Below are 27,717 nucleotides of genomic sequence, written 5' to 3'. Positions count from 1 at the left end.
ATCGTTGCCACGGTAGATGGCGCTGACGAATGACATTTCCTCTGACCACGTGCCGTGTGTTCACTGTGTATTGCTGGCTGTATGATTGACGCAGCATACGGTAAGCAGCAGAATGGTCCAGTACTAATGTCGGGACCTAGCCGGCATAGTGTTTGTGTATATCCAAGCAGATGGAATATGTCGAGAGGTGCACGTTAAAATGGCTCTGAGCACTATGGGACTTAACATCTGAGGTCATCAGTCCCCTAGAACCTAGAACTACTTAAACCTAACCAACCTAAGGACATCACACACATCCATGGTGTGTCTTTCATGACAACCGCTGCCGTCCCCATCATCTTCATCCCCAACGAGGTCGCTTTGAACAAGTTTTGTGACGTGCAGCTCTGTACTGTCATTCGGGACGTTTTTATGTCGTTTCACGAGCACGGTCCATTTACAAACACATGTTCAAACGATATTTTCTCATCCATTTCCAGTTATCAATCCGTCCTTGTAGTTTGTCGCTTTTATCAATACACAGGTTGTTTTTCGGTCCCAAGGCTGTAGAGTCTATTAATTTCTTTTTATGGAAATAACATAAAGGAACATACGTCACCTGTAAATCTACTCGTTAGTTACACTGAATGAAGCAGCTGACGATGTACAGGCATTAATGAGCTTTGGTACACAGACACCCACTGATTTCGTTTACTTTGAATTAGCGCAATTTCTTGTTCTGTAGTGTTGTGGTTAATATCCTCGTTTGGCCATCAAAGTTCCCATAAATGGACCTCCGGCAATTTTGACTGATCTGGTGGATTGGTCCTAACGTAGTACAGTCAAGCCACCTGATGAAAGTACTTTAACAAGCATCCAAAGACCCCGTTGATTTTTGTCAAAGCCGCACAGGGTAGCCGCGCGGTCTAGGAGGGTCTTGCCAAGGTTCCATCGGCTGCCCCCGTCGGAGGTTCGAGTCCTCCCTCGGACATGGGTGTGTGTGTTGTCCACAGCGTAAGTTACTCTAAGTGGTGTGTAAACCTAGGGGCGATGACTTCAGCAGTTTATTCCTATAGGAACTTACCACACATTTCCATTTCTGTCAATATAAAGTAAACGACTCCAGAATATCGGAATTTGAAATCCACGTCAACCCTACAACGGTTTTTACTTTGCACTTACATCTTCAGGTCAAAAAAGACTCAGTTTTTCTGTTTAGGTATACTTTTACACATTTGTGTACTGGAATCATAAATTAGGTAGCAATTTACATACATTAATATATTAACCACTACAAACTGCGTAACAGAATAGTACAACAAAACAATGATCTAGTATTATAATTACGTGTGTGTTGACTACTATACTATGGCTAACTTTTACTGACAGTTTTTACGTGTTTATGTAAGATTTTTCTGGTAAGTGAATTTTTTTTCACTTAACGCGTTGTATTTTATCAGTTGATAGCTGCCTGACTTCTTACTTCTAGGATCATTTTCTTCCAACGTGGAAGGTGCAGATTCAAACGCTGTTCTTATCTCTACAGCTTCTTTTGGGGTGCTTTCTCTTGGACGATGTCCTCGTGTCTTCATGTTAGCTGCTCGCCGAGAGTAGCTTGGAATGATCTTCTTCCCTGTAGGATGTTTGCTTTCCATTTGGGGTCAGTAACCTGCTAATGCACATAAAAACTACATGCAGGTCTGTTGATGATATCTGAAACACAACAATAGGCCATCTGTCTGTCTTCCTATTTACTGTACAATTCGCCACCATATTGTCTAGCCTGTTCACAGGTTCTTTGATAGCGTTGTAGTCTATAGTGATTTGAGGTTCTTTCTTGCTACAATAACTGATATTTGCGTCGTTATGCAGAGTGCTTTGCGCAATAACATATTTGCCTTTCTTTGAGATGTGAGATAAAAGCGTTTATCCTTTGTGAAAGCAAATGTTCATGTGTAATTAGGAATCTCCCTGGTCTGCAATAGTTTTGGTGGGATGAAAGGTTTGTTTCTTCACACAGTTCAGATCACTGTGATATTTGTCTTCAACAGCATTTGACCATGCTCGTAGGATGTGAAAACGTTGCCGCCGGTAATGTTATGCCCTTTGAGGTCTTAAGACAAGTTAGTTATAAAACTTAGACCTTGGTCCTTTTCAGGGGCACTACTTCGTCGTTTCCCAGTATGTGGCTTAGTTTTCCATACTTACATACCCAAACTTGATGCTGTACTTTGATAGTTTACTTACCACTTGCTGGTGGATAGAGCAGTTTGCCCTGAATGCCACAAGTTGTTCGCCTACTGTAACAAGCATACTGGGGTACTTTAATTTAGGTAACATCTCTACCCATATTCTAATACAAATCTTTTAGAGATGGAAAGTTACATTGTTCACGTTTTTCCTATTATTTTCCCATGGTCATCAAATCGAATAACCCATTAATCTTTTTGAATGTTTCTAGTGATATTGTAGCCGGACGACCTTTTTATTCATCCCACTAACTTTTAGCAAACTCATTACATGACCTATAAACTCCTGCTAAAAACAACAGACCTATGTAAACATCTAGGTCAAGAACATCTAACTTTTTCTACTTCTTTCCATATAAAAGCATTCCTTCAGCATTAGAATGGGTGAGGGACCGATGGCCTTTGTAGTCTGTTCCCTTCAACCCCCACAAACCAACCCAGAATGGGTGAATATAATATTTTCAGTCGATGAACGAAGGAAGAATTTCAAAGGAAAGTATTTATTTCTAATACAAGATGTGGCATACCTTATTTGTCCTGGAGTCAGGTGAACCATATTACATGCCGCAAGCCGTCGACGTTGAGGATAGGGATCTGCTTTTCACATCATTACTGCACTGCAGACCATTTTCTGTTCTGGGTTATCAACTGCGCCTTCTATTGAACATGAAGAGCTGCCATGCGAAACATGAGCTTCATTCTCCGAAACAACTTCATCACAATCAACATGCTGATCAGTACGTCTACTATTTCATCATCTTACAAAAAGGCCAATGTCTTGGGGAGAAAAATCTTAAAATATATGATTTTTAAAGGTAGAAATCTAGTGACCTGAGTAAAAGGCAATCACTTTACAAACTGATTTCATTACAGAAAGAAACAATCACTGACACTCCTCCTTCCCTCCTTTTAACAGAATTAGATATTCCATCGTCTATTGAACATGAAGAGCTGCCATGCGAAACATGAGCTTCATTCTCCGAAACAACTTCATCACAATCAACATGCTGATCAGTACGTCTACTATTTCATCATCTTACAAAAAGGCCAATGTCTTGGGGAGAAAAATCTTAAAATATATGATTTTTAAAGGTAGAAATCTAGTGACCTGAGTAAAAGGCAATCACTTTACAAACTGATTTCATTACAGAAAGAAACAATCACTGACACTCCTCCTTCCCTCCTTTTAACAGAATTAGATATTCCATCGTCGAAAACAGCAATATGTTCACTAATTTATAGACACCTTGCTGCACCTACATACCTTTAATGTTGGTAAATTGAATATTATCAGAATTTGCTGTAAAAAAAAAAGATTTAAAAACACAGGGTCCAAAACGGCCCAAACAGCTTGAGAAATACTGTTTCTGTGGATATCAACCTAAAGCTCCCCAAATAATTGTTTTTTCTGTCAGAATATACTTCACTACTGGTCAACAGAGTCAGTTAAGGCAACTTGTTAAAATCAAACATTTTCAGAATTATAGACCATCAAAAAACCTAGATGGTCAAAATAGACACGTTCAAATTCATGTTAGCCAACTATCAAATGAGGTGAAGTCGGTGTAGAGTAGGGTATGTCAGAAGCAGATGCCGTGTCAACTGAAACGTCTGTATGTTTCTATGTCTTAAGCGAAAAGCTATAAATGAAAAAATGAAAAACGTATTTGCGTTAGAAATCGATAGCTTCGAGAAATAATTTAGTGCTGCACAGTCACCTGTTCCTCATTTTCCTTTCACGCCGCTCCAAGTTTTACAAGTTGGCGTACAATTAGTTTACTAATTTCGTTCTAATGTTTACAGTCCTTTATGATTATTAAATGACAATTTTTTTCTGTTAATAGTAGCGCGAGGTTACTATGATGTATGTAGAAACGCAAAAGCATTGAAATGGTAGGACAGGAGCAACTGATGTCTGTATTTTCTGAGCAGTTGTGTGTCAACTGATCGGACTTTGTTGTATTCTGCGTACTCGTCGAATAGGGGGTGCCCAGAAAACCTGGCTTCTCGGATCGCTAGACAACAATTCAAGCAAATCGTATTAAATAGTTTTTATTAATGAAAATAAATGACAATACTTCACTTTGAGAAATACAGATATGTCGCAGGTAAAGGGCGACAGACAAAATAAGATATCCCTCCATTATATACAAGTCCTAATACAGTGGATGTTTCTGTCCAGGTCGCTGGTCTTGACGCTTCTCGTAGAACTCGCAGAACTGGTTGCGGCCAGTCGGGTGCAGCACTTTCATCTCTTCGCCTAGAGGGTCTTGCTGTTGCGTTATCGTCCTAGAGAGGTGTCGGTCCATGTGCAATTGGCTGACGTCTTCTTCACAGCCCAGTCTGCTCTGACGTTCCAGCCTAGTGTGCCGGAGCTAGCCTTTACGCCGGAAGAGACTTAATACATAAACTTAGCATTTTAATTTACCTGATGCCTTGAGATTTCATTCCAAATTATTATATTAGTAGTAGGTTGCAAGATGCGGTAGTATGTTCACCACAGTCAGCTGGTTGCAGCTATGAATCTGTGCAATCGATTTCCAATATTTATAAATGCCGGTATTTACGTATGGGAACCATAAACAATAATCTGGCCTCAGTTTGCCTCTTATCTCCGAAATTACAACATTCATGTCTTTACGTCTGGATGCACTGCTAATGAAATTAATAGCCATAGTTCTCAGAATGTCAAAAATTAAATTTTAATTTCACGTAGTTTGAGCTATTCATTTGACATCGATCGACGCGGTGAGATATTTTAATAGTAATGAACTAGTGAAGCACACTTAAGTTAATGGCGTCGCAGCTATATTGTGTTTGTGTCCTATCTGAACAAATATTTTAGTTTTAGTTTCCCCATCCCAGCGCCTGAGAGAGCCTGTGAGTGGAAAATGCCTCGCAGCAAGTCCGAAAGTTGTAGACATCGGTAGCCTCTGGTAAGGCACTTGGTGACCTGTAACAGTCCGCACTACAAAGTGAACCGTTTAGCAGATTTAATGATAAAAATTTATTGCGATCGCGACTTCTGTTACTTAAAAAAAAGAAATAAAATGGTTAGAACGCCGTAATAGGAGTTCTAGCAGCTGCAGTATTACGCTATCAAATAAAAATCAGCTTCAGTATTGTCTTTAAGCATGACTCACTCGATTTATTCGTTTTTACTTTGGTTACGAACAACACCAGTCACTAAAAAGTGACAATTGAAGTGTCGTTGACTATGGCTGCAGAAAGCCATTTCAGGGTAGAAATGGAACTGCTATGAAGATCCAAATGAAAGTAAAAGTAATAAAAACTTTTTTGACTGATATCACATTCCAAATAAAAAAGAATGGAAACTCATAACTCTTAAGGAATGTTTGCCCTACCTCTTACGCGTATTACCCAAAACATAAAGGTTTGAGAAATGTTTATAGCTTGTTTTCACGTTGTATGTCCGAGGCTTCGTTTTAATGCTCCGCTTTGGCATTAGGAGTTACAGGTCCTTCCAGATGACAAGGAAACTATAGCAACTATGTGCAATCATAGTCAACGACACTTCAATTGTCACTTTTTAATGACTGGTGTTGTTCATAACCAAAGTAAGAACGAATAAATCGACAAGCGCGTTGTTGTGCAAATTATTGTTTATGGGGCACTGGAATTCCACACAATGCGTATCTACATCGAAAACCGTTGGACATAAATGTCAGGGACAAAACTGAATGATATAGATACACTCAGACATGTGGAAAATTACAGAATTTTTATGAAGAAAGTCAATTAAGGAAATCCTGATAATGTTATACAAATAAACAAGTGTAGAAACTTTCCTGAACGGAAGCGAAATGAGGACGCTTATAAAGAAAAAAAGCATCTAGAGGGCAGCACTTTGGAAACACATCTCTTCGAGGTGGTAAGTCGCGTTCTAGGACATGTAACATACACGCATTGCTTTAGAAACAGTAAATGAGTAAAAGACTAAATTTAGTGGCCATCTGAACCATATACTGCCGAGCCGACTTCTTTGTTTGGTTGATATACCGCTCAATTGCTCTAAATGACATGGAAGGGCCTTGAAAGCATCTGTGCTGGAACACGGTGTTCGGCTTAACATTTAAGAGATAGTGTTCATGACGATGAAACACATGAATAGTCAACATCGCTGGAATAAAAATTCAGTACTTGCTGGTCATCCTAGTTTCTTGTACCGTAGTTGTAAGACCATAATATATTTATCAGATGGAGACTGAAGGACTCGTGTTTCGCAAAAGATAAGTATATTACCTTTACCAGGACTTATAGAGATTTATGTGACCGACAATCGAATAATGTACTAACGTAAGACCTATGTGGAACAAGAACATAGAGAAGTACTTGTGGTAAGGGGCTTTACAGTATGATACATTGATACATGTTATGAACGTTTAGCGTTTAATAAGTGCCTGATGCGAACGCGTAACACTATGTTCGTAAAATGTTTTGAAGTTAACAACATGAATTGTTTCAACATAAATGAACCACTTATTTTTATACATTAATTAGTAAAATGCTAACATGCTGGAGAGAATGTTGACCTTCACTTGGAATGAAAGCGTACAGCGAACCACCTAGCGTACGACTGATAAACTATACATCATGTGAGTATTGTACGTTTCTTAGGCCAGTTCGTCTGGGAGGCCACGCCTGTTTTCCATCTCTGCGTGATGAAAATTGCGTAGGGACCAAAAAATTCGTAAAATTTAATTCACACCACTCACCTAAAATTTCAGATGACGATATGGTCTATGGTATTCACCAGAGGACAATGATAAATGACCGTCTTGATGTCTTGGGTTGTGGTCCTTATGAATTAATTCTGATTTAGGTATTTTACAGGTCGTATGCAGTACGTATATGGCGGAAACCACAGTGGTACCGGGCATGATGTCAACCTGAGAAATACTGTTTGCCGTTACCGGCACATGTTGCCAATTCGGCGAAGATCAAACGCTGTACCATTATGTCAAACACGCTCTCATTAGGCGACAAGTGGGGCTAATCTGAGGAACATCGGATGGAGGGTGTTTGGTAACGCGCCAGAAGCTTGCCCAGGCATACTCGTCTTTAAGAAGAAAACGAATTTGATTTAAGAACAGAAACCGAACGGGGCGGACAGATGTTTTAGACGCGTTTTGTCATAAGCCAATAAGCTTAGAGGTATAACGAGCCAACATCCACGCAAGTCAGGAGAGTCCCAATGCTGTGTGATACTACAGTTGAGAGACAGTAGGGAGACACTAGATGCTGGCCTGTGATTATTCCGGCAGGCTGGGAGTTCTGCAAGACGACATATACAAAATGTATGACGAATGTCAGCTTGCTCTAAATGTTGAAAAATCTAAGTTAATGCAGGCGAGTAGAGAAAACTATCCCATAATGTCTATTAGACATCTAAGCCTAAAATTCAAAGCGATATAAAATAGAACGACCACGTAAAGGAGACAATACAGAAGGTAAATGACTGACATAGGTTTGTTGCTACCGATTGGTTCGTTAAACACGCGAGTATAACAGAGATGCTTCGCTATATCAAATGCGAATCCCTAGAGGGAAGCTGCCATTCGACGTTCTCTCCCCATAACACTAATGAGAACATTTAAATCCGTCGTTTCAAGCTGACTGCAAAGCGAAGCTACAGCCGCCAATGTGCATTAAGCGTAAGGAGCACGAAGATAAGAGAAGTTGGGGACATTTGTTCTTTCCTTGTTCTGTTTGCGAGTGGAACACGAAAGGAAATGACTAGTAGTGGTTCAACGTACCCTCCGCTATGCGACACACAGTGGCTTGCGGAGTACATACGTATGTATGTAAAGTACGAACACACAATTTTAAATATATTGAGATAAGGACTTACGTTGCTATTGTCACGAAACAGATATTCTACGAAGTATTAGTGTTTCAATTACTTTTTACAAGTCTTCATTCGTGCATGCTAAGTGCCCGAAAGCACTGCATTTGCTACACTCAACAATGAAATTATATTGTCTTCATGTACTTTAGAGAGCGTAAATTACGGTACATAAACAGGACACTTGGTAAGACATCTGGAACTGACTTCCATGGTAGTAGAGGGAGCTGTATACGGCAAAAACTTTAGAAGGAGACAGAGATTGGAATACATCCAGCAGATAACTGAGGACGTAGGTTGCAAGTGCTGCTCTGAGATAAAGAGGTTGGCACAGGAGACAAATTCGTGGTGGGCCGCATTAAAACAGAAGACTGATGACTCAAAGAAACTCTCACTTCTCGCCACCGGATGAAGTCAGTAATATTTTAGGATTATTCTGAAATTACTGTAGTGTTAAAATGACAATAGACAGCTTCGTACTAGTCACAGCTACTCGCACCTAACAGAACACAAGGATGTGACAAGGAGAGAAAGATTAGGCATACATTTCTTTTTAAAATTAATAACTTTACTATAAATGGAAACGGTCTCCCAGATGTCCTCCATTCTCCCATGTAATCACTTAGGTCGAGAGCTGCAAGGTTCTTAAGATCATAATGTGGGGAACAGAAGCAAGAGGCTGTCAGTTAAATGCGTTTCCGACGTTAAACTCCAGAGGAAGGAGTACTTCGTTAGTAATATATGCTCCAGCTGCTGCAATTCTGATTTAGATCCAACTTGAGAGTCGTCGGTGCCACGGGAATCAAGAGAGACAGAGCATTTTCTCGTGTGATTAAGAGCTTTCTTGTCCTGTGTGGTTGCCGTAATTGCGATGGCGCCCTTCCGGAACTTCAGCTGAGGCATTCACCCCCACATATTCAGAGCAGTGAGTTGCTACCTCGAAATTCGGTAGGTGAGATGGCTGAAACGCTCAAAGCAGACATTAATTAGGAGATACAAGGATAAGCGCTCCGTCGAACTTACGCATTTCGCAATAGAGCGTCTGAAACGAGCTAAGAGCTTTATCTTTAACAGCGACATAAGGTGTCAAGAAACAGCCATGCTAATGTTTTTTTGATATCGTCTGGCAGTGCTTTACTAACGAATATTACCACTCATTTAGCGACAGAAAATATAAACGTGTGTAAGCACGTGTATGATTTTATAGCAGACGGGCAAATAATAATATAGGAAACACAGAGCTTTAACCTTTTTTTATGTTTCAGCACAGTAAATGAACATGAATGATTTGAATTTGGAAGCCTCTTTTCATATTAACTATTATGAACTTAATTTCACGTTAAATAGATTTGAAAGGTAATTATTGTTCGCAACGGTTTGAAGCCGTTAAAAACTGTAAGTAGGCTGTTTAGGTTTTTTTATTGGTAACGCCACCTCTGTATGAAAATCACTGGCTGTGCTGTGTGCAGTCTGTGGCTGCTTTGCATTGTTGTAGTACTCGCCATTGTAGTGTTAGGCAGCTGGCTGTGAACAGCGCGTAGCGTTGCGCAGTTGGAGGTGAGCCGCCAGCAGTGGTGGATGTGGGGAGAGAGATGGCGGAGTTTTGAAATTTGTCATGAACTGCTATATTTATAAATGTTATGTTTGTTCTCTATTAATATCTTTCATTTGCTAACTATCCCTATCAGTAGTTAGTGCCTTCCATAGTTTGAATCTTTTATTTAGCTAGCAGTAGTGGCGCTCGCTGTATTGCAGTAGTGGGAGTAACCAAGATTTTTGTGAGGTAAGTGATTTGTGAAAAGTACAGGTTAATGTTAGTCAGGGCCATTCTCTTGTAGAGATTATTGAAAGTCAGATTGCGTTGCGCTAAAAATATTGTGTGTCAGGTTAAGCACAGTAGTGTACAGTTATTGAAAGGGGACTTTTCATATGGCGACCCTGCCAGGATACCTCACTGGAATCTTCTGACTTTTCTTGTAGTTTGTGTAATTAGTGTAGATTTTGTTTATTGCTAGTGCGTAATTATAGAGAGAATTTCCATTGTAGTTGTAGTTTTTCATTTTTGTACAGTAAAACAGTTGTGGCATGTATGTAGATTTTCACCAAGTATTTCGCAGCTGCAATTAACTAGATATTATTTTCAATGTTATGTTAATGTGTTCTCCTATTTTTGCTCTTCAAATTGTGTTTTTCTGTGTGGTCGTGTGAAATACTGTGACAATAATGGCGTGTGAAAACGTAATACTAGGCTCCAAAGTAAACTGAGAAATGACAGTAAAGACGAAAGCAGTGTGTTAGCGCCACCGAGTAATGAATTAACTAATGTTCAAAGTAGTAATTTGGTAATTGTGCATAGGGAAATGGAGCGGGCGGCAAACAATGGTGTAGACAGCGAAACAATTAGAGAACAGGGAAGCATTATCGATCGATCGGTCGGCGACAGCTCGCCTCAGGAATCCGAAATGACAGGAAACAATCTCGCAAATGCTGTGGATTCAGTATTTGGGTCCTCACCGTTTTCTCAAATAAGTCAAGACACATTTTCTGCTTGTCAAAATGTGAATGTTGCCGGTGCAACTTCACTGCCGAAAAGCACTGAGGAACGTGTTTCAGACACCAGTGCATTGTTATTACAGTTAATGCAACAAATGGGACAAAGGCTACAAAAGTTAGACACAACGCTTGAACAAAATCAGAAACAAATGGAACAAAATCAGAGTCAAACACAGCAAAAGTTATACACAATGGAACTAAATCTTCAAAAGTTAGACACAGTGGAAGAAAATCTTAAAAAGTTAGACTCATTGGGACAAACTCTTGAACAAACGCGTGAAGATTTAACTACTGAGTTACATAACATTGAATCGAAATGTCAAAAAGTCTGTAATGACGTAAAAACACAAATTTGTGAGCATTTCCAACCTATTTTTTCGCGGCATGAAAATGCATTACAGAATCACGAAGCAGCCATAAAAGAACTGCAAATCATTGTTCATGAAAATCACGACACCCTGCAAGCTAAAATTGATTCAGTTGCATCTACCGATTCGGTTACGCAACTTGCAAAAACTCAAGAAAACTTAAAGGACACAGTAGATACTCTGAAACTTGGTTCAGAAAAATATACTGAGGAAATGAGTACACTATCGGAGAAAGTAGCCGAACTTTCAGATCAGTTCATTAACTTATCTTCAAAAGTAGATGATAATCTGAATGACACAAAACCGGTAGTCTTTAATGACAGAAGAGAGCGAACAAATTAGGAAACTGAAACAAAATCTGAATCAAATTAATACGCAACACCAAAGAGAAATCCGGGAAGTACAAGATCAGCTGACACAGGTAATACAAGAATTACGTATTTTAGAGGACACTCGCGCTCCAACATGGGAAGAGGGACTTAGAAATACGGAAAATCCGCAAAATAATAACACAGGGCATTTCGGAAATTATGTAAGAAATTGGCAATGTGCACCGAATTTTGAGATTGAACCGCCGACACGACGCAACAATGACCGATATGCTACTCGCCGACACGATGATTTTGACTATAAGCTGTTCATTACTACACGTAAATTCAAAACGTTTAAGAATTCTGCCAACGACATTCATCCACAAGCGTGGCATCATCAATTCTCTCATTGTTTTCCTCCCAACTGGTCGTTAGAACACAGATTAGAATTTATGTGTGGCTATTTAGAGAATGAACCAGCTGTAAGAACGCGTTCGGTCATTCACGATTGTCATAGTGAAGGAGAATTTTACCATGCCTTCCTCTCAGCATATTGGTCTCAAACCACACAAGACCGAGTAAAACATGGCATCATAATGATGAAACATTTCGAACAATCTGAATTCTCCAGTCCTGTGAAATATTTTGAAGACATGTTGCACAAGAATCAGTACCTGTCAAACCCATACAGCCCCTCAGAACTCATCCGCATTTGCATAATCAAACTGCCTGAACATTTACGACATATTATTTTGGCAGGACGTTGCAAAGACGACATTGAAGCTTTTCAGGGACTGTTACAAGAACTGGAAATTGACACTGACAATCGCGGAACGCGAGAACAGGAACACAACAATTACAGGTCACATCTGTCACAATTCCGCGATGACAGAAATAATACACGACAAGGCTATTCTTATAACGTAAATCGTGACCAAAACAGACACCACCCGTATGACAACCGTTGGCAGAGTAGTAATAATTACAGGGAAAGATCACCTCTCCGCGGTAATGACTATTACAGAGACAGTCAGAGAAACAGACAATATGGGAACCAAAACTATTATTATTACGGGAGACAGAATAACTTTAGACGCAACGGTCCAGCGCGCAGTTACGATTCAGGGAGAAATTCTCCACCACTTAACGGACAAGAAAGAAACTACAGCATCTACCGACATGACGACAGACGATATGATCGTAACGACAGACCTGAATTGCATCACAACTGGCGGGATTTAAACAGGGCAGGGCCCTCTCGTCACGGTGAATTTGTAGAAGTTAGGTCTCCTAATCCCAGTAACGGCGCACGCCAACAAAGAGACAGACAATGACTCGCACAGCAGGCAGCCGCGTGCGCCCGCTGGCTCCGAGAAAAATAACATAAGACGCTAGCCTTGAGAAAAATTTTAGCATTCTTTACCGATGTACACAACTTGACAATTGCTTTTCAGTTGAAAAGTCTGAGTACTATGAAGAGTAAAGGTTTACACCACATTTCACATGTAAAACCGTTTATTGAAAGATAATCTGCTTTTTAACTTTGTCTTTGCCATAAAACTTTTCACTTCACATTTCTAGTATGCTTTGTCAGACTTAAGAAACTGTTAACATGCAACAATGTTTGAAGTTAAGTATCCAGTCTAGAACCTATGGAACATTTTTAAACAGAAATTACGATTGCATTGTTATAGTGAACAGACTACACAGTGTTGTATTTGTACATTCTTGCTTGTTAGTTGCACTATTACATAACGACTATCAGACTTACATACTTAGGACACATACTGGTACTGCTAATGAGATTTTAATGCAACATTTTGGTTTACTTGAAATTTGGTGTATCATGAGGTAAGTACATTGACTTCTGCAGAACTTCGCTTTCAGAGGACGATAACTACGACACTTCCACAGAGATTATGTTGCGACAAGACGCACAGTTTAGCGCTACAGTACACGCATTTGAGTGATTAATCTTATACTTAAAACACTTATTTTTAAAGATTTTTGAATTACAAAGAAAGTTTTCCGTGATACATTTCATTCCATTGCTGTAATTTGTAACACCTGAGGGTATAATTACATTAATCTTCAGGGGGGGGGTACACGCCTACTTTTTGTACCATGTGTGTGGCAACCACAAGGAACCCTAGCTAATATGGTATTTGCTTATACAACTTTACACATCGGTACCATATTTCTCTAACACACAAATTACACAGCTATCTGATTATTTAACTGAGAGATAAACATTTTTTTACTGCATTAGTGACAGATGTTTACGTAATTACACAGTTGAATAACTTCACACTTATGAAATTGCATTTTGTCTGTACTTTGTGAACTGTTCATATTTTTTCGGAACCATTGTGATACTATGAGAGCTTTGAATGATGTATTTGGTAAGGGAGCATGATTTTAAAGTACATTTGAGGTAGATGACACTTTTGACATAAGCAGAGAATTTTTTTTAGGTTTTGAAATTATTGGAGGAAGCTATGACGATTTTGAGAGTTGACTGAGGTGTTATGATGTTATTTTTACGACGACGATCTGTATTATGCTGCTGAGGTATGTTTATGGTCAAGAAGCTGATGCTATATGAGGAATTTGGTTATGCTACATGTCTGTTATGAGGAAATATTGAAGAAGTGTCGACGAATATGTATATGTGTAATAAGGTAAGGAGTAATGAATTAGGGACTCTGCTTTGTGGAAAAGGATGTTGGAAACCAAGAATCGTATTTTAGAATTATGAAATGTGTGTAAATGCGTGAATGTATCACAATGCCGGCGAAAATTTTTTGGACACTGTTATATTCATAAGATTTTGTTTCTACACATTTGTAACCAAATTCTCAACCTGTGAATTTTTTTTATATGAGACTGTCACTGTAGCGAAAACTGCTGTCGTAAATATTTCGTTATGAAAGGTAAGTGACCGTGACGTAATTCGTTGTGAGCGGCCAGGTGTGCCAGCCGCCTTGAGAAAAGCCATTATTGCGAGCCCTTTTCAGCGGCACAGGTAGAAAAAAAAGGGAGGCCATTATCCTTGCTATTGACGTTCCTTTGTAGAAAGCATCGTAAATACGACACGCTAATAATAACTTGGAAACATTTTTACATCTGCACACCTTATTCTGACAAGTGTCTTTCTACGACAGTTGAGAGAATTTCTACTAACTTATGAAATGTCACATGACTATTGAATGATATTTTTATGCTTTGGTTTGCGTAATTGCTTATTTCATTTAATATCTAGTTTCCAGCTGCACTGCAGCATTGGTAAAAATAAAATTTTATAGATGTATTAATGTAGATATTTTCTGTCTACAGATCAAGTAAATAATAATTTTAAAAAAAATGAGGGAGCACAAAAAGACATTTACCTTCACAGGAACTGCATACATAATTTTCTTTTCTAGTACTTAGTAATCTTTTGTAGAATTAGTTTTTGTGGTGTACCACTTTAATTACATAGACATTAAGATGTGAATATACATTTCCCTTGTCTGCATTGTTATCTTTAGTGTACTATTTTTTCTGCTTGAGCTATGTCATGTTTAGGTATTTCATTTTCTGCTGCTGTTTGCCAGGCATAGTGTTGTTAAATTTGAATTTGTGTTACTCTGCTAAGCCAGATTTATTTTTCTTGTTTGCTGCGCATTGCCTCATATTAGTTGTAATGTGAATTGCTTCGTAATTTAGATTTACTGTAGCTTGCTTTGCCAGCTTTAAATTTTTGTCATTGATGTTTGTGTTACTTGATTTGTGCTGCTGCATTGCCTCGTTCCTTAGTTTAGTATCTGAGCTCAGTAGATTTAAGTTAGCTTAAGAGGGGGTAGACTATATAAGAGACTGCGTTGCGATGAATTGGAAGAAATGCATTGAGAAGTCATATGAAAAAAGTACAGAAAGCAGGTATAGGTAGGATTTTCTTGGAAATAAGTAATGAGGTAAGAAATATGTGAAATAAATACAGAAGGCATGCTTGGATAGGATTTTTTTGGTGGAAGCAAAGGTTGAAATAAGACGAAAGATCTATGGAATGAAGTTTTGGGTTGGACTGCAGTACCAAAAGTTACACTGAAAACGAACCCTGTCCTTTCCATTGTGTTATCCCCCTATGTGTTTGTGAACCCTTGTGTATTTGTTTTCTTCCTGTCTCTGTGTAGTTTCATAGAATTTTTGTCTAATACTATTCACTATGATGAGGAATACTGTTATCCTCAAATATAATAGGTATTAATAATATGTTATTTAACTTGTAAATATGCTTAGACATTATTTATTCTGTTTTGTTTTAATGCTCATGTGTGAAGTTGATGTTTCAAAATTTATTCTGATCTTTTATGTATGTACTCATGTCATAATTCCTGTAACACTGATGTATATGTTATTTCGATTCTTTTGCAAAGCCTGTATTACAAATGTTCTCTGTATTGTTATGTTCCTTAATGATGTATTTTGTACCTTTGTAATTGTATTCTCATGTTATAAAATTGTAATTGTCACCAGTTCATCATATTATTAACTTGTAAGTTCCATTTCACTGCACACATTTCTGTTGGTCATAGTATATGGACAATATGTGAGAAGTAGGGACTGTTAGTGTTTACACGTGTGTTAATAATTCAGCAAGGGACTGGATAACAGCATTGATGGTTCTAAGGACAATTCCAAACACTTTGTGAGTGCACAAGTGGTGGTTATGGACTTGATATAATCTGCAAGACTCTTCATTGGTGATTGTGTACCTGCACAGTCACAACAGATGGCTGCTGGCCATCTCTACAAGGACTACAGTGGGTCTACACCTCTGGTGATCCACCAATACCATTATTTCTACAAGGACTGCAGTGGGTCTGCGCCTCTGGTGGCCCACCAATACCGTAATCTCTACCAGGACTGCAGTGGGTCTGCTCTGTGATGACCTACCAAACGATATTCTTCAAAACTTCGACTGACTCCGCTGTGGGTTTGCTCTGATGTGGCCCATGACCTGTCTGCATGTCAAGAGTCAACACTGTCTTTCCGTTAGAAGGACAACACTACTTCTTCAAGACTACATGGAAATCCACTACTTCCGTGTGCATTTTGTTTTATTGCTCAGACTTTGAGAAAAACACTGCTATTTTACTGTGATGAACGATCAGGACTGTCTTTATGGACAGTGAGAAAATTTTAGCTTTTGACCAACATTGTATCAGTAAGTGTGTGCATTTGATTTCTTTGTTATTGTAATTACGATTATGAAAAATTTTAACAAATATGTATTGGCCAGTGCCCAAAAAAATTTTTTAAATTTTTTGTGGGTAGCATGGGGGCTATGTAAGTAGGCTGTTTAGGTTTTTTTATTGGTAACGCCACCTCTGTATGAAAATCACTGGCTGTGCTGTGTGCAGTCTGTGGCTGCTTTGCATTGTTGTAATACTCGCCATTGTAGTGTTAGGCAGCTGGCTGTGAACAGCGCGTAGCGTTGCGCAGTTGGAGGTGAGCCGCCAGCAGTGGTGGATGTGGGGAGAGAGATGGCGGAGTTTTGAAATTTGTCATGAACTGCTATATTTATAATTGATGATATCAAGGTAAATACATTGTTTGTTCCCTATTAATATCTTTCATTTGCTGACTATCCCTATCAGTAGTTAGTGCCTTCCATAGTTTGAATCTTTTATTTAGCTAGCAGTAGTGGCGCTCGCTGTATTGCAGTAGTGGGAGTAACCAAGATTTTTGTGAGGTAAGTGATTTGTGAAAAGTACAGGTTAATGTTAGTCAGGGCCATTCTCTTGTAGAGATTATTGAAAGTCAGATTGCGTTGCGCTAAAAATATTGTGTGTCAGGTTAAGCACAGTAGTGTACAATTATTGAAAGGGGACTTTTCAAAACCTCGGAGTCTGACAACTCTTTTGTGAGTAATTGCTTAGCCTACACTGGTCCCAGGCATTTCCAATGTTTTTTTACGTACTGCTATTCCTTCATTCTATTATTCTTTTTCCTCTTCACCTTCTCATTGGATATTCTTCTTGGTGTTTGCCATCCTTGGATCTATTTCATGATTCTAGATGTTCGTTTTCTCCCTTACACTACTTTATACACCATTGTATCCTTCACTACTTGGTCCGTACTTTTGGGTTTGACCTACCAGTTCTCTTCCAAATTTTACAGAAGTACGAATCATGCTGGGAACGTAGCTCAGTGCTGTTTACGTTTTCACCTTTTGTGCCTTTTTACCTTTGCACTTTTACTTTCTGACGAAGTAACACAACCAAATCCCGATACAGTAGCCAACCTATTTTGGGTATCTGCTTGGTGGTAGCTCACTGACCATGTAGTGATCGCTCTGTTGGTGCTTGTGCCGGCAATTCCCTGAGTATACGAAGGAGTATATGCTTGGTATGGCTGCTTGTAAATGGCTCGATGCAGAGATCCGCCTTCTAATAAAACGACAGAATATAGAGAACGGTATGTTATTACTTTTCGACTGCATATCCCTCCTTTGCGGGTTTGGGGAAAGATTATCCAGAATCCAACTCTGTAAAAATCATACAGGTCTCTCTGCCTGTTAGATGTACTCGGAAAACTTTTTGAAAAGCTGTTATCAGACAGACGTGCAAAATGTACAGTGTTGTGCGGGATGAGCCACGACCAGTTCGGCTTCCGGCTGGGGCGATCAGCTTCTAACGCTATTGCCCTGGCGCTGGTGGCTGATGTCTGTGGCTCATCTTCGCACAAGTACATTGTCGACGTCATGGCGGACATCAGTGACGCCTTTGACCACCTCTTGTGGCCTTCTCCTGCTTGCGGGAGGAGTGCCCACGGCCATTATGTGGTCGTCCAATGAGTTACGTGGATGGGTTAGTAAAAAAATAACCATTGGGTGTCCGCAGGGCTCTTTCCTGGGGCCACTCTTATGAGATTGAATATGGAGCCTCTACTGGACGAATTAAAATGCGTTGAAGACGAGCTAGAGGCGACAGGCTATGCAGAGGATCCCCTCGTGTTAGCAGGCGGCCCTAGCCGCGAGGTCCTGGACCCAGAGATAGAACGCGCGATTTCTAGCTGCCTGAGTGGTGTAGGAAAACCAGGATTAAGACTGCTCCGAATAAGTCCACAAGGCTAGCTAGTTAGAAAACCGACCGTCAGATTCGATGGCTCACCAATTCTTCGGCATCGAGAGGCCAGATATCTGGGCGTCATCGTTGACGAGAGATGGAACTTTGGTACACGCATTGCGACCGTAACTCAGAGGTGGCTGGAGGTACTGAAAAATCCTATTGGAATTACACATAAATGATTTCACCTTCCGGTCAATCTGATCCAACTATATCACAACAGTATTCTCACCTCGATCGTGGATTACGGCTCCGGAGTTTGGTCACACGGGCTCACGAGTGTCGTGTCCGTAATGTCTATGTAGATAGTGCAGCGGAATATGCTAATGCGGTCATTTGGGGCATTTACAACAATTCCAATTGGGGCCTTGCTAGTGATGATGCGGCTCTGCCCAGCTGACATTAAAATACGGGAGCAGGCGGCCTGGTACTGGGTAAACAAGAAAAAATTGAAAAGGCGGCAGAAAATATGGGAGATCAGGTAGGGGATAAAATTTTTATCAGACGATTAGGGATGGAATTGTGGCAAGAGACTCGAGAGACTGACGGGCAGGACGTAGTGAGCTTCTATTTTTACCAGAACACGACTGAAACTCACGTATTTTCAACCAAGCAGAGGTCTGTGGCACTTCCTCACAGGACATGTGCCCTATCCGGCATACCAACGCCGATTCGGGAAGCAGGCGGTGCCTTCATGTGACTGTGGAACCTTGGAGGGCACACCAGATCACGTTGTTAATGAGTGACCCGCATATGGTTATGTGGCAGCCGACTTGCAGCGACAATTGCCGAATAATGACAATTATCACCTACTATGACAGCAGAATGTCTTAGAGATCGGGTGAATTAGGTTTCCACCAAGATATTACGGGAATACCTGCGGGATGATCCATGAAAGTAGAGTGCCCGCATCTCGTGGTCGTGCGGTAGCGTTCTCGCTTCCCACGCCCGGGTTCCCGGGTTCGATTCCCGGCGGGGTCAGGGATTTTCTCTGCCTCGTGATGGCTGGGTGTTGTGTGCTGTCCTTAGGTTAGTTAGGTTTAAGTAGTTCTAAGTTCTAGGGGACTTATGACCACAGCAGTTGAGTCCCATAGTGCTCAGAGACATTTGAACCATGAAAGTAGAAGCTGAATGCCGACTGCTACGCACCATCATATACCGCCGTGGCGTGGACTGGCGGTCGGAATCCGGCACTTCGCGGACTAGACGGGGGAGGCATCTCACGCCAAAAGACGTTAGACTAGGTCATTATGGTAGTTAGTCATAGATGTAGTTCAGTAGAAGTAGATATTTTGAAACTTCAGGATCCTGTAATGATTGTAAGGTCCATGGTGTCAGAGGCATGTCCCACCGAGCTAACCCCAGTGGACATGCCTCTGACACCATGGACCTTACAATCATTATAGGATCCTGTGTGTGTGTGTGTGTGTGTGTGTGAGTGTGTGTGTGTGTGTGTGTGTGTGTGTGTGTGTGTGCTGTCACATGTGTATCGCTGCAGTAGTTTAGTTCAGTAGAACAGTAAGAATAACTTGTATTTCCAGATAGAGCAAATAATGAAGTCAGCTTGCCCATTACAATTTAGAAACACTACTGTGTATTGTGCTGCTTGTGCCATTGTAGTAAATTGTAGGACCCACTAATTACTTAGGTGGCGGGTTATGATGTATATGACATTGTCATCAATAAAGAAGATTCGATGCCTCTGTGGTCCTCAAACCCCGACAATTGTACTTGGCTCTCCATGAATTATGAATTGAAGAATTGTGTTCTCTACACTGACACAGATGCTGTCGCCGAACATTCCTCTAAGCATTGTCCTTGATCATTCATAAAATTTCGGGCATTCAGCCCGCAAATAAAATTTCCTCCACTGATATTTCGGCCGCGTATAGTCCGGCCAGCCTCAGTCACAAGACTGACGACAGGATGCCAAGCGCGGCCTTTGCCAATTGTGCGAACATGCTGGTCACATCTTAATGTTCTTCACTCACTCAGTGTATCAACTAGGGTTCGGGCCACTCTATACTTTTTTGGCTTTACAGAGCTCTGATCCCATCCCGTGTTTGTTATGGGAGTCTGGCATATCGCTCGACATCACCATCGGCATTGCGGACACTGGACGTGATACATAATTGTGGGACGCCATTCGAACCGGCGCGTGGTACCTACACTATGAATCAGGTGCCAACATGTGCTGCTCAGCTAAGCGATACATATTCACTGCTTCCCTGAGCATACAGACCATTGTGTCCTGTTCTTAACTCCAACTTCCGCCACTGTCGTCTCTTATCAAGGAGCAGTCGCATAAGCCCCTAAGCTGTGTACCCCGTCTTCGGATATGTCCATCCTTTGTACCAGATTACTCTGTTGACCTTTTGCTTTTCCGCCAATTGTTTCTTTCCGTCCTTGATGCATTTCTGCGTCGAAGACGAACCAGTTTTGCCTACATACATGCAAGGTGCGGTGAGCTCTGCTCCCTATGGCGTCCCTTGTTTCCGACTTCAATATCTTTTTCAATATCGTTTGAATGACTCCAAACCGTGTCTATAAAAACATTTTGCGGCCGGAGCAGTGTAACCCGTGCCGACTTGAGCGTAAATTCAAATGAGAAACAAGATCTTCCACTCTGTTCGCCGATGTAGTGCAGACGTCATCTCTGCTTATCAGTACGTACATGTACAATACAGTCTATTGTTGCTATGTTACCGATCGGCCGGACGTGTTTTTCAGTCGCTACTAAGATGTCACATCAATGACGCAGTGACAAGGAACATATGTTTTTAATAGGACCTAAAAGACACAAAATAAGTGGACATAAATTAGCATCAAATAGACAATGTCATAAGTTTTATTTTATAACATACGGGAAGTAAAAGAAACCTTTAGTGGAAGTAATAATCTTGTAGAGAAACCAAGAATTGCAACAAGAGCTTTAAAGAATTATTCCGTAAAAATTATTAGCTTGTAAGTGGAGTGAAGAAAATTTCAAAATGTTACAAAAACGTGTCAACCTGTGTTTAAGCGCCGGAAAAGATGTTTATAAATAATTTGGAAAATTTATTTGATATAGCAAATGCAAATGCTCTACAAACAAAACCTTTGTCGAAGACACATTGTTTTTACTTCGATAGAGAAAGCCAGGGCGTTAAGGCTAACTTGAAGGAGTAGGCCTAATACCTACAGATAGAGGAGAAACGACGAGGCAGAGAAAACTGGCAGAAAAGAAAAGGCAAGAGAATCAAAAGCGCACATCATCTGCTTCTACATCTTCTACTGTACTTCCTTCCTCGTCATCAGAATAATCAAAGAAGGCATTTTGACGTGCAGTTGAAATTGACGTAGGTGATCGTAAGACTTTAGAACGCACTTCTGAGAGAATTTCATTGGACAATTCTGCAAGCTACGAAAATCCGCGGCTGCCTTCGATAGATGCCATCTGAGTGTAAGACATTCTACATATATTAATTTGGTGACAGCAGAGGTTTTTGCTCACAGTCGTGAAGAACTCTGTATCAATAAATTCTCAGAGACAGTCAGAAGGAGAGAGGACAACGGTTCGAAGGAATCAAATCAGCATTCAAAAATGATATCCCTACTGCTCTTACTACGCATTGGGATGCAATCTGTTGCCAGTATTACATTAAACGTCAGGGACACAAAAGAAGAAAGAATATGAGCTGTTGCTAAATCTGGGGACAGTGAAAAGCACATTGCTAATCCAAAATCACAAAACGGTACCGGCAATGATAGAGCTCACGCTTTTTGTAATGCATTAACGTTTTAGAGTACTGAAGACAATGTACAGATTCTCTTCAAACACTGACCGCCTCGTATTTCAATGTGAGGGACATGGTGAAACAAACAGCTCTGACATATTAGTCTTTAAACATTCGAGGGAAACCGAAATAGTATCAATGCCAGTAATTATCCCACCGGAAAGAAAGATTGTGAATTTGTTTTTACTGAGTCGTATGTTAAGGAGATGTTAGATTTTTATGTAAGTGAATTAGATAAATCAACAGTGAGAGATGATTACGTGAACTCAAAAAGCTTTGTGTGATATTCGGCTACAAGACTAAAAAAAAGAACAGAAAATATACCCTCTTGGAACACAGCATCAAGCAGTCTGGATGGCAAGTGTCATTTACTTCTTAAAAATATTTGTGCTAAGACCACAACATGAACTATCCATCGAAAATAAAAATTCACTCAGAGATGCCTTCCTTTCAATTGCAAGCGTGTATTGCTTCAATGCAATGGAGTTGCAAGAGATTCTCATTCGGATCTCTTCTTCTGAAAAGATCTGAAATCATTTGAAAGGTAGATTTCACGATTTCAAAAGCATCTATGAAGAGATTTAGTCTTCATTTATGGTATTTGTCAGAACAGTTGTCTCTCTTATCGCTCTTTGATGATAATGGCAACGTGCAAACCAAAATCAAAATGGTAACAAATTTTTACAGAGTGAATCTAGAAACGGAAAATAGAGATTCTCCTATTTGTGAAGAATTGGATGGACAGTTACAAGTTCAATGTTATTGTGATTACCGTTTATTCTTGGTTTTAATTCGTTAATTTGGATCTACTAAATCACCCTCATTTTTGTTTTAGAAGAACCATTATCCGAGCTCATGTCAAGCAACAGAAGAATGTGGACAGTACACTTACTCAGGATCGCCGTTCGAGGTGGGCGAGCAGCACTTCATGTTGAGACATTAAAAGAGTAGTTAAGGAGCTATAAGCTGTTAATAAGACTGCTGAAAGATGGGTTAAATTAATACAAGATTTTGAGGGACTACTGACGCATATGAGAAGCGAAGGGAATTTGTATTGCACTGTGTTCAAGAGCATGGTCGGCTGTACCCGGATCACGTAAAAGAAACACTGAAAATATAATAACCTCAAGAATACTAAACACATCCTAAAAAGTAAGAGTGTATATAGCCTTAATTCTATGCAGTCATCAGTAGCTTTAATAGTCTCTAAAAACTACTAAACCTAAAACTCCTAGTATTGGTACATGTAGCTCTAGTCAGCATGGGTTAATGTCATCTATTGAGAAAAATTTTTTTCTCAGCTAAATCTAACCAAATAGATAACATTTACGGGTTAATCACAGAATTAAAGAAAAAAAGACTGGGGCAAAGTAACAGACACCTTAATACTCTCTGCTGGGTGGATGTGTTGTATTCACTGCAAAATTTGTGGCTGTCGCTCTAACCCTCGATCACTTTCATTCTTGCGCTGGGAAGACTTTTTTAATCAGTAGTTGATTTCAGGCTATCGATCAGTGCTATCATCGACACACATTGATTGTGTCTATCCAGGATGTATTGTATGATCTCCATGATGCTTAATGGCCCTTCCTTTTGTTTGGACCCAAGTCACATTGGGATCCAACAGACATTCTCACCAATTGGCTAAGTTGGCTGTTAGATCTCATGTCTGTCATCCATTAAGAGTGATGGTCATTCGTTTTGTCTTCACTACAGGCCGAAATTGGATCCCAGGGAATGAACGTGCTGACCAATTAGCCAAGTTAGCTTACAGGACGCCGACTTTGGAGATGGAGTACCAGAACCGGATCGTTCGTAAACTCTACGCTGTCAGTTTTTGAAGCCCTGGAACAGGGAATACTGTGCTTTGGATTCTGTCAATAAAGTATTCCGAGCGGTAAATGGGGGCATGACCATTTGGCACACTGTCCTTCGTGCTTCTCGCAGGGAATCTACCATTTCTGTAAGTTTCACATTGGTTACACTTGTCTGGCCGTTGGCCACATCCTATGGCGTTAGGACCCACCCAATTCTTGGTGTGGTGCCTGTCCAAAAGCGGCCCACGTCCATCTGGACTGGCCCAATTTGATCACTATATGGCGGAACCTTCATTTGCTGACATGGTTCCTCTGGTGCTATCAGACGACATCAAAGAGGTTGCTGTAGTATAAGGTTTTTCCCGTTCGGTATGGAGCATTAAGATGTCCCATACCTTGACCATTTTTTCCGAAAATTGTACACTCACTCCTTAAATGTCTTCTATTTGGTTAGATATAGTCAGGAAAAAAGTCAGTAGGATTACACTCACCCACACCCATAATACTGGGAGTTTTAGGTTATTATGTATATGTGTATGCTGAGCGACAACAACGAACTGTAGCAGCAGTAATGGAGCTACACGTCTTCGTTATACCTCTATAGACGTCACAGTGCTGTGCACTTCTGTAAAAATGTAGTTTTGATGTTTCTGACAAGAACTGAACGGAGCATGTGACAACAGTTTGCTCCTCCGCTTTGGGAACAGATACGCGATCTACAATTGTAGGGTGAAACGTTTTCGTGGTATCACATCGTGTGAACACTATAGCGCTTTTTGTGAAACATGGTTGGGCGCTGGGTGATGAACTAATAAAATATCATTCGTGATCTTTAATACTGCTCATCTCCTATAGCATCAAACTATTACTACATTGCAGGAGAGACGACTAAACATCCCTACCAGGAGAAAGTATACATGAACCCATTAACAGCGCCAAGGTCGTCACTCACAATTTATGTACTCAACTTCGGCATCAGATGCCTACGCAGCTACCTCAGTACTGGAATTGTGTTATCTTGAAATCCAAACTTGAGGTCTCGATCCACATCAGAGGCAAACTACTTCAGTAACCAACGTCTAGGTTCCACTGACATTTCGCTTTTCTTACTTAGATGGCGTGGGATAACTCCATCCTCAGCTCTACACGACATGTGTCACTCTACTGCACCAATCTCTTACATAACCACAGCAATATCACCCATAACCATACAAAACTGACGAAGCAAATCTAATTTCGGACCCATACTTCTATAAGTAGCCTTCAACATGTACATTTTATCTTATAATTCGAATCCACACACATATCTTAGATGCAGCTGATCTTAAACCCCAGAGGGTGTTCAACCTGTTGCTACACAGCAGAACCAACATTAGTATCATGGAAATATACAGCAGGATTATGATGGCGAATCCACACACGTATTTAGATGCAAATGATCTCAAATCTCAGAAATAATCAAAGCACTTGATCACAGCGTAAAAGGGACAAATATCACGGTTTCCTACATTAATATCACGAAGAGCAACACTGAAGTCATCACCAGAAATTAACATCATAATTTTTAATAATGTCGTCGTTTCTTATGTATTTTCTCGATATCACAACAGTCTGTGTTACTACCCAACTTTGCATAAGCTACAGTAACAACAGCATGAAATTTCGAATTAAATCTTAAGCAACTTTTTGATCTGTTCAAAGCAAAATCACTAATTCTTCAGAAATAATATGAAATATTTATACATGTCTCGGATTTCGCCTCAATTTCTGTCGAGCTAGGCAGCAAGCAGAAGAAGATAAATAGCTGGACAAAATCTCATCTCATAAGGTTAAACAAAAATTAAAAAAGAAACAAACAGGTCCGCTGTTCCGGGAAACTGCCAAGTAATTAATATCGCCACGATTAATCTTCGTTCAATACAACATTCGAGACTGTTGAAAGAAAAACCGATGCGATTGCAATTTTGCTTTGTGATATACTCTCAGTATTACTACCGGTGGACGGTCATCTATCCGACGATGTCACTCAGTTACAGAAGTTGAAAAAAGCTGCAGGGAATTTACAACACCACCCATCGATTTCAGTAAATCATCGCTGTTATCTGTTATCTCAAATATGAACACAAAACATACTTAATTTCTTCAGAAGTCTAGTTATATAAATTTTAAACATGTGTAATACAAACAGAAATGTTATTTTTTATTTTCATGAAAGTACACGGTGAGTATAATTAAAGTTACGATGACTGCCGTGGGTCTGGAGAAAATGATTCGGAAATTCGAAAAGACGAGTTCTTTCCGTGTGCAATCTGGTAGAAGGGTCATACCGTGTCAATTAAACGCAGTGAAGTAACACTTTCAACCTGACCATATCATATTTATTTCAAATTTGGTGCATTCAATGACCCAAATATGACGTGGAAAAATACCAATTTGCAGGTGTGTGTTACAAATTTAATGAAAGTTATAGGTCTGTAAAGTTGGGAATTAGTGTGAAATTTACATGCGGCTGTCACAACATAAATGAGTGTAGCTCTGGTTATAATTCAGTTACAACAATGAACTTGCTGCAGTTGGAAAGCTAACCAATAGACCTTTACATTTATATGCTACATGGCAAGTTTGTGAGAATTTTCATACTAACGGTCATTGACCTTGACCTTTGATCTTGAATATTTTAAAACACCCCATTTTCAATTTTTTCAAATATATTTAATTGCTCCAGTATGTTACTATAGATGTGGTAAATATCAAGATGGCTCACCAAAGGCATCATGCACAAAAAGTTATTTTGTCAGCATCAATACACTACCGAAATGAAGAATGTAACACACATATATGCGACACAAATTACGATAAAGTACAATCCATAAGTAATATTGCACAAAAATATGAATTACATTATTATAGTGGTATTATGAATTAGTTACATTACATTACAGTAGTAATGAAGAGGCAATGAAAAGTTATTAGATCTCTTCTCACAATTCTCCAACTACATTGTTAATGTTCGCCAGATCTGATGAAAGGAGACTATATGTTGGTGTCACTAGATCCACTCTTGTGATAATGTCACATTTTCTGATGACACAAGTGTCTGGTTTGGCAGGAAACACAAATGAAGGAGATGGTCAATGTGGATGCAAGAAGTTGACCTTTACTTCATCTGTTTCTTGACATGTTTGAAAGACATATGCAACCCACCAATGACTGTCATACATACAGACAACAAATTCATTTATTTTTGTTAACAGCATTTCATTCACCATAGCAATCACTCAATCTTCTCTATTCACTAAAGAAGCAGAATATGTCTTTGTCTTTGGTAAACCTTTGTTAACAGGTATTACACAATGAAGCTTATGGGTACGTGGAATGGTCCTTATATTTTTGAAACGTTGTTTGAGCTTGGCCGTATCTTCATCATAATGGGAAACCGATGTATAATGGAAGACACATGAAGGAATATTTTCCTTGCACCACTCAAACAACTGTCGTGGTGTCAAAATATGATTTTCGTAAGGCCGCTTGAGGCTGGCAAGTCTTTACAGTGAATTATTCCAGTGGAATCCTTGTACCTCATCCTGAATGGTGAAGGAGTGATTTTCTGCAAAGTCACAAAGAACAAGAAACACGTTCACTGTGTGACCTTCTTTAGTGATTTTACAGAAATGTAACCGCTGCTG

This window comes from Schistocerca nitens, chromosome 8, assembly GCF_023898315.1.
Source record: "Schistocerca nitens isolate TAMUIC-IGC-003100 chromosome 8, iqSchNite1.1, whole genome shotgun sequence".
Taxonomy (NCBI): domain Eukaryota; kingdom Metazoa; phylum Arthropoda; class Insecta; order Orthoptera; family Acrididae; genus Schistocerca; species Schistocerca nitens.
The sequence above is the reverse complement of the archived record's forward strand: the minus strand, read 5'-3'. Positions refer to the sequence as shown.